We start from the raw sequence: 12,554 nt of genomic DNA, 5'->3' as shown, positions 1-12,554 counted from the left end.
TATATATATATATATAAATATAAATATATAAAAATAATGTAATCAAAAAGTATGCAGTTGACTGATTACCAATATTTTAGATGGTGTGTGACTCCATGTTGCACATCACAAATGTGGAAGCCAAATGGCCTGGTTCTGTGCATGACTCCAGGATCTTCAGAGAGTCACATTTATGCACATTATTTGAACGTGGTAAGGAAAAAATTATATTTCAAACTCACTTTATTACATAATTTTATTCTGAGCCTAACAAAACTGCGTTTTTTCAGGAACCTGTTGCTGAAGGTGCCAGAATAATTCAAAGAGCTTTTCGAATTAATCGCGTTTTGCGAGATCGACAGGATCCTTTAGCAGCGCGATAATCTACTGATTGAGAGATATCGTTTTTCTCGGGAGGGTCTCATCTACATTATCAACTTGTTGAAGCCACACGTTTAAAGTTCGACTCGTCGGAGTCGGGCTTTAACAACTGCACAGTTTGTATTGCTTTGCAATTCTTTGCGAGTGGCACTTTCCTTTACGCCATTGGAGATGCCGAAAACTTGTGTAAAAGTGCTGTATGTCGTGCCATCCGCTAAGTTTATCTGGCACTCAAACAGTTTTTAGGGGGTTTTGTCGTATTTCCAAGCCACTTAAGACCACAGGCTGTGAAGCAGAATTTTTTTGCCATTGCAGGTACATTATAATTGTTAATGAAGATCATGCAACCATGATCATGCCAAAAAGTAGCCTAGGACTTACAGTATTTGTTCCTCAGGCTTCCCTAACGTGATTGGTGCCATAGACTGCACACACGTCCCCATCAAGGCCCCACCTGGCCCCAATGAAGGGGATTTTGTGAACAGAAAGGGATTTCACAGTGTAAATGTGCAGGTAAATTACTATTACGATCCTTAATATTCCTGATTAGAAATATATATATATATATATATATATATATATATATATATATATATATATATATATATATATATAAATATAAATATATAAAAATAATGTAATCAAAAAGTATGCAGTTGACTGATTACCAATATTTTAGATGGTGTGTGACTCCATGTTGCACATCACAAATGTGGAAGCCAAATGGCCTGGTTCTGTGCATGACTCCAGGATCTTCAGAGAGTCACATTTATGCACATTATTTGAACGTGGTAAGGAAAAAATTATATTTCAAACTCACTTTATTACATAATTTTATTCTGAGCCTAACAAAACTGCGTTTTTTCAGGAACCTGTTGCTGAAGGTGCCAGAATAATTCAAAGAGCTTTTCGAATTAATCGCGTTTTGCGAGATCGACAGGATCCTTTAGCAGCGCGATAATCTACTGATTGAGAGATATCGTTTTTCTCGGGAGGGTCTCATCTACATTATCAACTTGTTGAAGCCACACGTTTAAAGTTCGACTCGTCGGAGTCGGGCTTTAACAACTGCACAGTTTGTATTGCTTTGCAATTCTTTGCGAGTGGCACTTTCCTTTACGCCATTGGAGATGCCGAAAACTTGTGTAAAAGTGCTGTATGTCGTGCCATCCGCTAAGTTTATCTGGCACTCAAACAGTTTTTAGGGGGTTTTGTCGTATTTCCAAGCCACTTAAGACCACAGGCTGTGAAGCAGAATTTTTTTGCCATTGCAGGTACATTATAATTGTTAATGAAGATCATGCAACCATGATCATGCCAAAAAGTAGCCTAGGACTTACAGTATTTGTTCCTCAGGCTTCCCTAACGTGATTGGTGCCATAGACTGCACACACGTCCCCATCAAGGCCCCACCTGGCCCCAATGAAGGGGATTTTGTGAACAGAAAGGGATTTCACAGTGTAAATGTGCAGGTAAATTACTATTACGATCCTTAATATTCCTGATTAGAAATATATATATATATATATATATATATATATAAATATAAATATATAAAAATAATGTAATCAAAAAGTATGCAGTTGACTGATTACCAATATTTTAGATGGTGTGTGACTCCATGTTGCACATCACAAATGTGGAAGCCAAATGGCCTGGTTCTGTGCATGACTCCAGGATCTTCAGAGAGTCACATTTATGCACATTATTTGAACGTGGTAAGGAAAAAATTATATTTCAAACTCACTTTATTACATAATTTTATTCTGAGCCTAACAAAACTGCGTTTTTCCAGGTGCTTACGACGGGCTCCTGCTTGCTGACAGGGGCTATGCCTGCAGGCAATACTTCATGACGCCATTCCTGACCCAAACCCTGGACCACAAACCCGTTTCAATACAGCTCTAGCCAGGACAAGGACACGCATTGAAATGACCTTTGGGCAACTAAAGGGAAGATTTCAGTGTCTGAAGGGTTGCACCTGACAGGGCCTGTGACATCAATGTTGCATATGCTATCCTCCACAATATTGCCACCATCAGAAAGGAGAGGACCCCTGTGGTGAAGGTGCAGCCTGATGATGACCTCCAGCCGGTGCACTTGGACCAACCTAGTGGCAGAGCTGCACATGACAGAATTGTGGAACACCATTTTTGATTTTTTGTTTTTTACACACAAAAACCTTCATTAAATGAATAATAGAAGACAAGACAACATGCTTAGTTCATTGAGTTTTATTTCAATTATTGTTTGTCTTGATAAGCCAGTGATGGTCATCTTTTCCTGCAATAAGATATATTGTTATCCAAGGTTAGCAATAGTACTCTTTGTGAAAAAGTGTTTTAGCACTTACTCTGAAGTTCCTTTTGAAGCAACTCAATCTCTAGTGCCAGTTTTGTCTTCTTTAAGGTGTCAAGTTCTATTTCTCCCCTTAAGTTTTGTTTTTTAAGGTCAAAATACTCAATTTTCTGTTGAAGATTCCGTTTATATAGGGTACGGATATCACCCTGTGACATTCAAAAAAAAAAAAGAAAAGAAAAATTAACACAAGCCTCATGCAACAGAAATAAAAAGGAAAAGTAGACTGCCCACCTCTGTATCACTTTGTGCTGTAGGCCTGTCTGTAGGCGTTTCCTCCTGCAACACATATTGCAGTCAGAAATAATATGCATACAACTAGAAATAAAATAAAGTTATTTATGCACTTACAAGTACTTCCATCTGTGAGGACAGTCATCTGTGAGGGTTTCTTCACTGTCCTGTGCAAAATAAAAATGGGTATTACAAAGTGTTGCACTTTCTTTCCTTTTGATGTAAAGTTAGAAAAAGTCCACTCACTGCACATATTTCAGCCACCACTTTCTAGGGAACAGGTAAAAGTGTTGGTGTATTATGTAAAACTACACAAAAGAGGAGAACACAATGGCATTACAATGAACTACACTAGGAAAAAAATGATCAATAACATATTGCAAAACATTTGTACATTAAGTTAAGCAGTTTTCACCTTCACAAGTCAAAGCAATTGACTCAATATTTATCTGTTGAAATGACTGTACCAGCCATTTGGATTATAGACATACTTAATGTAATGCAGCAACAAATTATTTACAGTGTAGCAAGATGATTTAAAACTCATTTACCTGTAATTAAGGTGTTGCTGTTACTGGTCCCCGGCTTTAGGTCTAAGGAAGAGCTGCCCCCAGGGATGCCCTCCACAATGGGTCGGTTCGCATTTAGCCCAAGGGCCAGCTCTTCTGCCCGGGTATAATGTGGGGGTGCAGGACCACCACCTGTTTTTTTATGCTCCGCCTTTTTCTTGGTTGCTGTTATAAACAGACAAACACATCATTTAAAATGTTTTTGGGTAAAAGAGACTAAACAGTAGAAGTAGAAAAGCTTACCAGTTTGAAGAATATTCTTGTACTTCACTTTTACTTGTTCCCATGTTCTAGTGGGTCCTGAGCTGGCTCTGACATTAAGCAATTATGAAATTATTAAAATACAAGAATATATACTGTAATAAGTGATATAACCATAACATGGAACACTTACGCATTTAATTTGTCTACTACTTTTTGCCAGCCCTCTCTCCTGGCTTTTGCAGTGTCTTTACAGTTCTCCCTAAAAAAATCAATCAGACAGTTGCAGCTGATTCAGAACACTGCGGCTTGAGTCCTCACTAAGACCAAGAAAGTGGATCACATCACTCCAGTTCTGAAGTTACACTGGCTTCCTGTGCCTCAAAGAATTGATTTCAAAATACGTCTGCTGGTTTATAAATCACAAAATGGTTTAGGGCCAAAATACATTTCTGATCTACTAGTAAACTATGAACCACCCAGACCTCTCAGGTCGTCTGGGACAGGTCTGCTTGCTGACCCCAGAGTCAGAACTAAACAGGGGGAAGCAGCGTTCAGTTTTTATGCTCCACACATCTGGAACAAACTTCCAGATAACTGCAGATCCGCCGCAACTCTCAGTTCTTTTAAATCAAGTCTGAAGACCTTTCTTTTTTATGTTGCCTTTCTTTAATTTCTTGTACTGCACTGTGTACATTGTGTACATTTTATTCTCATATTTTATCTGTTTTTAATCTTGTATTCATTTCTAACTGCTCTTTAATGTTTTATGTAAAGCACTTTGAATTGCCCTGTCGCTGAAATGTGCTATATAAATAAAGCTGCCTTGCCTTGCCTTATCTCATTCACGATTGGCTCTAAGACAGAATCTATTCTGTAGGTTTTTACATTGTCTGTCTTGTACACGGCTAACAGGAAGATAGACTTCAGGCTCGACAAGTACTCAGGTGGCAAACATATAATTGTGAAATAGATGATTCCAAGCTTGTGCACTGAAGTTTTGGAGCCAAGTGGATTGACCATTTCACATTCGTCACAGTATAGCACCAGTGGAATGGATTATATAAATGTCTTCCATTTAAGGCTCTCAACAATGTCATTTATCAAGATAGAGGTGTGCTCAATCACCTCTCTAATTGCGCTGACAGTCTGGGAAGACTTCTTTGACTTGAGCCTAGCAAGAAACAGAGCTACTCTATCTTTCATACTGTCCTCCTCCAACTCATCCCAGTCCTCAAAAGTTAATTCACTGTCTTGGTCATCCACTTTGTTTGAAAGAGAGTCTGTCCCCTCATGACACTGAATTGAAATTAATTAATTTCCATTTTCAAACTCAATAGTGTGCCCCAATAAATGCCTCCTCAATGATCGGGAATGGTTAAATGTACGCTGACACCCAACCTCGGCACACTGGTAATTACAGTTTTTCTCAATTGCTAAAACAAAATTTCTGAAACATTGCTCCATTTTCTGAAAACATTAAACACAAAACCTCATCTTCAAGCGCGATTTACAAAACCTCAGACTCCTCTCACAAAATGAAACTTTCACTCTCAAATCATAAACAAAGTGATCAAAATGATATACACATTCAAGCAGTCAGTAAACAATACACCAAAATATAGAAAACACATTGTTCAAAACATATAGTTCTCAGGGAGAAGTACATTTTTAATCTCAAAACAAATTTCATATTTTTCCGTCATTGTCTTTAGATGAACGAAAACATGTTCTATCATAGTAGCTCAAAATTGATCAGAAATTACTACTCTTCTTTGCTCTTGGCAATTTTTTTTTGTTCTTCCTCCTCCTTGTACCCCTATTTTTACAGTATTGTACCCTGCATCTCACAAACTTGTCCTTTGTCTCTGTGATACTGTAATTCTTGTTCTTTGTTGATAAATGCACTCGTCCTCGTCCTCTCACATTGTTTCTTTTATCCATTCTCAGACTTTCTCCTTCCCACCTCCAACAACCTGTTTGCTCTCTGAACTGGCTTATATTGGTTGTGTCACATCATTTGAAACAAGTGAAATCAATTTTGAGTGGTTGTGTTCAATTAATGACGTGTGTTCTCTATTTGTATTTGATTGTTGCCACTTGTGCTTACCAGTATGGATGACGTGCATTAGAGTGCAGAATGTGTTTAGAGTTTTGCTGAAAAGTCTAAGTGAGATCTGCAAATTGTGTTTTACCATGTGAAATGGTTTAAGGTATTGACAACAGACTGCACATTTAGCTAAATGAGTTCAGGCAACTGAGAACTTTGTAGTAATTTGAGGAAGCGTACACATTGTGGGCCACTCTTCAATGTGCAAAATATTCCCTGACAATGCAGCATACTATGTGCCTCTTACATTTAAAACACGTATAGCCCATTTTGTCTAGATCTCTTTGTCAACTTTTTCAGATGAGATGCAAACTTAAGGCAAGGCCCAATGAGGGGAATCAGTGTGGCCAGACAGCTGTCATCCAGCAGATTAAAAGCTTCTTTGTCAATCTTCTCAGCTAAAAAACACAAGAAAGATGACATCATAATTTAGTATAGTGCATGCAAAGCAATGCATTCTATTGTTCTCTTCTTGCTTCTTCTTTTTATTATTATTATTATTATTCCAGGCCCTAATTTGACTAGAACCGCTTGACGTAGAAATGGCGTTCAAATTTTGGTCCTACATTGGTCCTTGTGCAAATTTTGGGCCTGTCTTCTCATGTGATTTATACTTTTTGAGATATTGAATAAAAGCTAATATGTATGTCCCTATGTGTGAAAGCTCTTTGTGACATCAGTGAAACTTAATTGAACTCAACTGAACACAATCTAACTTAATTACATTTGCAGCACCTGATCATTGATTAAAGTGTAAGTCCAGAGAAAATTTGACCCAGGGTCTTTTTTCTGCATGGAAATTGATCAAATAAGCCGTCCAGAGACATTTTTCGTTGATCGGACCAGTATTATACTATAATATTTTATTACTAAAATATCAGCGATCATAAGACAGTTATGCAGGCCTAGGCTATTTTTAGAATGTTTGTTGGGTTTGTTGATTTCCAGCAGGATTGTTGATTTCCAGCAGGATTGTTAAGTGCTGCATCAAAACCAAGCATACAGGATACATTGTTACATTTCAGGACAGTGGTATCAGAAAATGTACAATATCAGTATTGGACATGAAAAAGTGGTATTTGCCATCCTTATTCATAGTACATATGTCTTCCATTAAAAACTTCAAAGCTTATATAAAATGTGCTAACATACGTTCAAAGTAAATCACCCAGGTCTCATTCTACCAGTTTATTTTGAACATAATCATCCATCTACAGGAAAATAATAATAAAAAACATTACAAGGCTTTCAATAAGCATTCAGAAATGTCAAGCAAACAAGTGGTCATTCTCGTTACGCCAACAACAACATTTGACAGACAGACAGACAGACAGACAGACAGACAGACAGACACACACACACACACACACACACACACACACACACACACACACACACACACACACACACACACACACACAAAAGCTGAAAGCTAGTTCTACTTGGAAACTTACTTCCATGCATTGGTTAAACATCCAAAATAATTTAACAGCATTCGTGGATAGCCGCTGCATGGAGGCAAGGAACTCTGACAATAGCTTGACCATGTGAAATTCATCACGTTGGTCCCAACATGTCTGAATGCTTAACAGAATGGCATGGGACTTCTTTGTCAAGTTCTTCACTAGCTAACTGAAATTAACCTACCTCACCATTCTTTTTTTTTATTTTCACCGTTTCTTGTCGTTAGAGCCCAACGGTACACCAGTCAACTTGAACAGATAACTCAGTGTTTTAGTGCATTCGTGGGGTCTACCACAGCCTACATGCATGCAAACTTTAGTGGAAAACTAGCCCTGGCAAAACTTCCACAGCATTGATTAAATGCGCAAAATAAGTTAGCAGCATTAGTGGAATGCCGCCGCATGGAGGCGAAGTACTCCGTGACCGTGCACGTGCAGAGGTGGGGGGGGGGGGCGATGGGTGCTTGAGCACCTGCCCCTTTTGCCCTCAAGGCGAGGAGAGAAAGTTGTAAGTTGAAGTGCCGGTAAGTGGGCTTTTGAAGTTAATGAGAATGCATGTGTGCATGCACATTTGGTTTGTTATAGTAGCCTCTAGCCGCTGCCGCTAGTTAACGAGTCTCCTCCAGGATGAAAACAGCCAGCAGGCAAGCTAAATTTGTGGCAGCGGCAGCTAACTTTGAAGTAGTGACATTTCGCGGTAACTGCATGAGCTGCTGCGGCCACAATTACTCGTCTTATTAGGGCACACGCTAGAGTCAACGTGTAATAGCCTTATAGCATCACCGTTTCATTCTCTGATACACAAGAGATGGCAGCAGCAGTTCTCTGTAGGTTAACAGAAGTGTGTGTGTGTGTGTGTGTGTGTGTGTGTGTGTGTGTGTGTGTGTGTGTGTGTGTGTGTGTGTGTGTTTTCCATCTGCTTTCTGCCTCTCAACCAGCAGCCCACTTAAAAGAACATGTCACTTCTTTGGGAAATTAGCTTAGGTTATTTGTAGTCTGCGGTGTAGGTTTGTGGTCTATACATTTTGACTTCTTAATAAAGCACATCTTTATATTTTGAGAAAATAATCTGAAACATGCTGCGTACCTTTGCAAATCCCTTTCTGATTCAAAGCCTACTAGCCCACTGCTACAGAAATTTGATAGTCAGCTCAGGTTGCAATTATAGGCTACAAACCACAATCTTGTTATCTTGTCTCTTTTTGTAAATCATGATATTGAATTCTGCTACAGTGCAAAGATGCCACGTAAAGACAGAATAAGGAAGCAGAAAAAGAAGGACCTGCAGGAGGCAGCATAAGGCAGTGGATCCCTAAGCAGCTGGGTTATTAGGAGCACCACAGGTTAGTATAGTGCTTCACACAAGAATCTGACATGTTCATACATACTTATTATTATAACTTTCTATATATACTGTAGTTTGGATACTGTATGTAAGATTACATTTTGCTTGGACAATGGTTGCATTTTTTGGATATACTGTATTTGTGTGAATGTAGTCTAATGTAAGGTACAGTATTGTGGATTTAGTATTATGTAAAAATGTAAAATATACAGTTTTTAAAATAAAGATGACATATATTGTTAACAAACCTTGTTCCATGTGCCCTTTTTTGAATTTGAGCCCCTGCCCCTCAAAAGGTCTCTGCACGGCCCTGTCCGTGACAATAGCTCAAGCAGGTCAAATTTAGCACGTTGGTCCCGAATGATTAGCAGACTGACCCAAGACTTCTTTGCCACATTTTTCCACTAACTAAAATTAATCTACCTCACCATATTTCTTCTCGAGACAGGTCACTATCATTATCCCTTGATTAATGTTAGCTAGCACTAGCACTAACACAACATCATCCATATTATATCTTGCATACATACCTCCCCGGAGAGATTATCACTGTCCCACTCCTTGTCTTGGCTATTTGCCGTGCAAGCCATGTCGCGCCATTTTATTACTAGCCTAACGTTTAGCTAGTGTTAACTTCCTGATAGGCTAACAATGACAATGTTAAATTGCACACATTAGCCTATAACAATGGAACAAATAGTTAACAATTCCAATTCCTAATTAGGTTATTCATTAATATTATTCATCTATCCAGTTGACGTTTGCTGACCGTTAGAGCTACCAGTGCTAGCAGTTAGCTAAATGTCAATGACAATTATGATCTTCCTGAATAATAATTCTTGGTGAAGTAACCTAACCATATTCTAAGTATGGATGCAATTTAATTAGGATTTTGACCAAGTGATATACAAAAATAACCAGGAATAACTATTTCTAATGTAGTCAAGGTGAGACATCTTACCTCATACGTCTTGTCCTCTCAACAATGTCTCCAAAAGATGGCGGATCAGCAGTGTTGAGAAACTGAAGCCTGGATTTCGTTCAACGTCATCAACCCAATACAAAGGGTTATAATATGTTTAACCATTTCGTAAACCAATTATGGGTAAATTTATACATTCCAGGCTTAACCCAGCATATGAGTAACTAAAATAACCCAGCATTTTTAAGTGTGAGTCAATATATTGAGATACTAAGTCAATATTTTGAGATATATCTCAAAATATTGACTTAGTATATCAATATATTGACTTAGTTATTCAGAATATTGACTAATAATCTCAAAGTAATGAGAAAATTTAAAATATTGACTTAGAATCTTTGACTTAGTATCTCAATATATTGACTAAGTAACTCAGAATATTGACTAAGAATCTCAAAGTAATGAGAAACTTTAAAATATTGACTTAGAATCTTAATATATTGACTAAGTATCTCAATATATTGACTTATTATCTGAACATATTGATTTACTAAGTCAATATATTGATATTCTAAGTCAAACCTTTGAGATACAAAGTAAATATATTGAGATACTAAGTCAATATATTGCGATACTAAGTAAATACTTTGAGATATTAATCAATATATTGAGATACTTAGTCAATATATTGAGATTCTAAGTCAATATTTTAAGGTTTTTCAATACTTTGAGATTATTAGTCGATGTTCTGAGTTACTAAATAAATATATATTGAGATACTAAGTCAATATTTTCAGATATTGAGTCACTATATTGAGTTACTAAGTCAATATATTGAGATACTAAGTCAATATATTGATATTCTAAGTCAAACCTTTGAGATACAAAGTAAATATATTGAGATACTATCTCAATATATTGACTTAATATCTGAAACTATTGACTTAGTATCTCAATATATTGCCTTAGTATCTCAATATATTGACAAAGAATCTCAAAGTAATGAGAAACTTTCAAATATTGACTTAGTATCTCAAAATATTGACTTAGTATCTCAATATATTGACTTAGTAACTCAGAATATTGACTAAGAATCTCAAATTAATGAGAAACTTTAAAATATTGACTTAGTATTTCAATATATTGACTCAATATCTCAAAATATTGACTTAGTATCTCAATATATTGACTAAGTAACTCAGAATATTGACTATGAATCTCAAATAATTGAGAAGCTTTAAACGATTGACTTAGAATCTCAATATATTGACTTAAAGGAACACACCGACTTATTGGGACTTTAGCTTATTCACCGTAACCCCCAGAGTAAGACAAGTCGATACATACCCTTCTCGTGTCCGTGCGTGTTGTAACGCTGTCTGACGGTTCCACCGGTAGCTTAGCCTAGCACAGAACCTGCAGGTAACTGGTTCCAACTAGCCTACTGCTCCGAATAAGTGACAAAATAACGCCAACATGTTCCTATTTACATGTTGTGATTTGTATAGTCACAGCGTGTACAAAAAACAACGTAACATGAGACACAGCCATCTTCTAACCGTAAACAAACTGGGAACTATATTCTCAGAAAGGCTTGCTGCAAAGCAAATCACTCCGCCCAAGTAGCAGAGTTTCGCCTTTCTGAGAATATAGTTCCCAGTTTGTTTACGGTTGCGTCTAGGTGGAATCCAGTGACAGCCAATGAAATTGCAGCAATATCAATGCTGTCCAAGGTGCTGAACAAGCTGAGTTTTTTTCCTAAATATTTAGTAATTATTATCTGGACGCAGGTTCGAATCCCATTTGGGGTAATGTCTGTGATGCATTATTAACAGTGTTGGGGAAGTTACTTTTAAAAAGTAGTGTTTGCTCGTTACTCGTTACTTCTTAAAAAAGTAATCTGTTACTTTACTTAGTTACCCCCTATGGAAAGTAACTTTTTACTTTACTAGTTACTTTTAAAAGCAGGGGTCTCTGGCAGAGACTGAAGTGCTGGAAAACTCCCTTGACGAGCTCCTCAGGCTGTAGAATGGTTGGTCTGGTCCTGCAGTGCTCGCAAATGTGTGCTGTCAAGTAAGTTGAGATCCCTCGCCCTCACCAGCAGTGGAAGGTAAGGGACTTTCCACTGATGGCCTTTACATCACAGAGGGAAGTAAGGGATTTTCCACTGTTGGCCTCTACATTAGGAAAACAAGGGACTCTCCGCCGGAACAGATGATGTGTAATGTAATGCACAAAGAATAATAACAAAGTTATGCAGGCATAAGTGTGATTTCACTATAAAGTAGTGTGTTTAAAAATGATTATATACCATGTAACCAAGATTGAAGTAAATTTGTTAGTTGATTAGATAAAGAATAAGATAATAATGGGAAAGAAGCAATTGAATATGGAATAATGTGTTTAACCAAGATAGGACTGTAACAAGGAAGATGTTGAGACTTGTTGAGACTTGTTGAGACATGTTGAAACATGTTGAAATGCTTGCTGTGAGTGAGGAGGCCGTACATGGGCCGGGGGTTGCACAAGGGACGAGAGAGTGACTCACATTCATTCTTAGAGGAGGAGATATATACAAACCTATTATAAACAGTACCCTGAGTAGTGCATACACATAGAGACACCAATAAGCATAAGCACACACTCATTCTTGAAGGATGACACACACACCCAGCACACACAGCACACACAGCACACAGAGTAGCGCATACACATAGACACACAAACACGAATAAGCACACTCATTCAAAAAGGATAAAAAGGAAGAACACAGGGTGGATCGGGGTTAGTCCTCCTGCTGGCTCTCGGGGTTGAAGACTTGCTGATCGATCGACCACATCGGAGCAACAATTTTGAACTCAAAACTTTTAACTCAAGAGAAAGAGCAACGAACAAGCCAACATAGCAAAAAGGGAATATCCTACATTCTACGGTCGAAACGGGAGCTCCGGCCAGGAAAAGGATTAACCATCCCCACCCGGCCGTGGGACAC

At 37.8% G+C, this 12,554-nt stretch overlaps 1 long non-coding RNA gene across 2 annotated transcripts; it reads right to left on the bottom strand.

Annotated features, from left to right (window-relative positions):
- Positions 1-2,496: 2,496 nt before the first annotated feature.
- LOC116056519 lies at positions 2,497-3,618 on the bottom strand. 2 transcript variants are annotated; one of them, XR_004897586.1, is made up of 4 exons: positions 3,504-3,618; positions 3,199-3,260; positions 2,953-3,119; positions 2,497-2,867 (listed from the first exon to the last, which is right to left on the bottom strand). It is a non-coding gene; the product is annotated as an uncharacterized LOC116056519 (long non-coding RNA). The 2 variants fall into 2 exon arrangements; XR_004106596.2 differs by having other exon boundaries at positions 2,497-3,119.
- Positions 3,619-12,554: the final 8,936 nt, after the last annotated feature.

This window comes from Sander lucioperca, chromosome 1, assembly GCF_008315115.2.
Source record: "Sander lucioperca isolate FBNREF2018 chromosome 1, SLUC_FBN_1.2, whole genome shotgun sequence".
Lineage (NCBI taxonomy): Eukaryota > Metazoa > Chordata > Actinopteri > Perciformes > Percidae > Sander > Sander lucioperca.
The sequence above is the reverse complement of the archived record's forward strand: the minus strand, read 5'-3'. Positions and strand labels throughout refer to the sequence as shown.